Below are 2401 nucleotides of genomic sequence, written 5' to 3'. Positions count from 1 at the left end.
AGAAGGGCGTGCCATGCCTATATCTGTGTGTCCTCCTCTTTTTCCTTGTCCAGCTGTTTTGTTTTCGCATGAGTATATGTCCTTGTCACTTTCCAATGTGTTTGAGTTGTTTGTCACCTTTAGGACACCTTTGAGGGTGTTTTCTAGGTGTTTTTCTGTGTTTGTGATTGCCTGCCATTGTTTCCTATGCAGTTCGAGTTCGGTTCGTCGAACGTTCGACGAACCGAACTCGAACAGGAGGTCCGTTCGGCGAACTAACCTCGAGCCGAACCGCGACCGGTTCGCTCATCTCTAGTGATTACCACTACACTATGAAACCTGACAAAAAAATTATAGAGTATTGGCTATCGGAGCCGAATTGTAACTGACAGGGCCTTTTTATTGCTGAAGAAAAGTGTTTTTGGTTAATAAAACATTTACAATTTTTATTTCATATTTTACTAGTTTTATTCCTACAAAGGGATTTTGCTTAAATTGAAGTTTATATTGAATGTGTTACTTTTTCCACAAAGTTTTGTCTTTTGCTTTTGTATTTATGGGAACTATATTTTTTCAAACAAACAGGATTTTTATAATATGGGATTATGTTTTCTGCTAAAATGGTCAATAAAAAAGAAACCCAAAATCGTAGTTCTCTTGGTGATGGAAGCCAAAATGTATTGTCATTTGGCAATGAAACCAAGAATTTCATATATTACAAGTCGATAGGAAATTACTTCAACATCGAAAACAGATTGGTTTCACTGGGGATTGAACCCAGGACCTTCTGCGTGTCAAGCAGACGTGATGACCACTACACTATGAAACCTGTGAAATCTTGCAAAGCAATGGCAATTGGAGACGAGTTTTGACCACCAGGGGAAAAAAAAAAAATCTTAGTTCGGTGGCTGATGGAAGCCAAAACATCCCATCATTCGGCAACAAAGTCAAGAACTTCATATATTGTAGTTTGATACGGTATTATTTCAACACCAAGAACAGATTGCTTTTACTGGGGTTTGAACCCAGGACCTTCTGCGCGTTATGCAGACGTGATGACCACTACACTATGAAACCTGTGAAATCCTGCAAAGTAATGGCAATTAGAGACGAGTTTTGACCGCCAGGGGAAAAAAAAAAAATAATTCATAGTTCTGTTGGTGATGGAAGCTAAAACAACCCATCATTCGTCAACAAAGCCAAGAACTTCATATATTGTAGTTTGATAGGGTATTATCTCAACACCAAGAACAGACTGGTTTTACTGGGTATTGAACCCAGGACCTTTTATGTGTTAAGCAGACGTGATGACCACTACACTATGAAACCTGATGAAAAGTTGCTGTGTATTGGCTAGCAGAGCAGAATTGTCACTGACGGGGCCTTTTTATTGCTGATGGAAAGTATTTTTGGTAATGAAACATTTACAATTTTTATTACATATTTTACCAGTTTTATTCCTACAAAGGGATATTGCTTAAATTGAAGTTTACATTGAATGTGATACTTTTTTCAACACAGTTTAGTCGTTTGCTTTTGTATTTATGGGAACTATATATTTTGAAACAAACAGGATTTTTATAATATGGGATTATGTTTTCTGCTAAAATGGTCAATAAAAAAGAAATCCAAATTCGTAGTTCTCTTTGTGATGGAAGCCAAAATGTATTGTCATTTGGCAACAAAACCAAAAATTTCATTTCTTACAGGTTGATAGGAAATTACTTCAACACCGAAAACAGGTTTGTTTCACTGGGGATTAAACACAGAACTTACTGCATGTGAAGCAGACTTAATGACAACCACACTAGAAAACCTGTGAAATCCTGCACAGTAATGGCAATTAGAGACGAGTTTTGACTAGAGTTGAGCGCGGTTCGTGGTTCGTGGTTCTCCAGTTCGCGGCTCGAGTGATTTTGGGGGCTGTCTTAGATCGATCTATAACTCGAGCTTTTTGATAAAAGCTCGATAGTTCTAGATACGTTCGAGAACGGTTCTAGCAGCAAAAAAAACAGCTAATTCCTAGCTGGCTTTCCGCTGTAACTCTGTGACTTACACTATTATAAAATTTCAGTGTATAGTGTGCGGGAACAGCGCGTTCAGATCACTGCTGTATGGATAATGGCAATCGCCTTTTTTTTTTTTTTCCTTGTCTTCCTTCCCTAAGCGCGCGCGTGTAGTGGGGAGGGCCAGCATGTCAGCCAATCCCAGACACACACACAGCTAAGTGGACTTTTAGCCAGAGAAGCAACGGCATGTGTGATAGGATGTCCATGTCACATGTTCCTGCATTATTAAACCGGACATTTTCCTCCAGCACGCCATTATCTGCCTTCTGCGTCCTTGGTGTCAGACTTCACTGGCGCAGCTCCTATCGCCGATACAGCTGTATACGCTCCATACACAGTGCTGGGCAGCATAG

The 2401-nt window shown here is 39.6% G+C and overlaps 1 non-coding gene across 1 annotated transcript; it reads right to left on the bottom strand.

The window, feature by feature from the left end:
* Positions 1-735: 735 nt before the first annotated feature.
* Positions 736-808, bottom strand: TRNAV-GAC (transfer RNA valine (anticodon GAC)). Its single transcript has one exon. It is a non-coding gene; the product is annotated as a tRNA-Val (tRNA).
* Positions 809-2401: the final 1593 nt, after the last annotated feature.

This window comes from Anomaloglossus baeobatrachus, chromosome 2 (genome assembly GCF_048569485.1).
Source record: "Anomaloglossus baeobatrachus isolate aAnoBae1 chromosome 2, aAnoBae1.hap1, whole genome shotgun sequence".
NCBI lineage: Eukaryota > Metazoa > Chordata > Amphibia > Anura > Aromobatidae > Anomaloglossus > Anomaloglossus baeobatrachus.
This window is presented reverse-complemented; position numbering and strand designations above follow the sequence as displayed.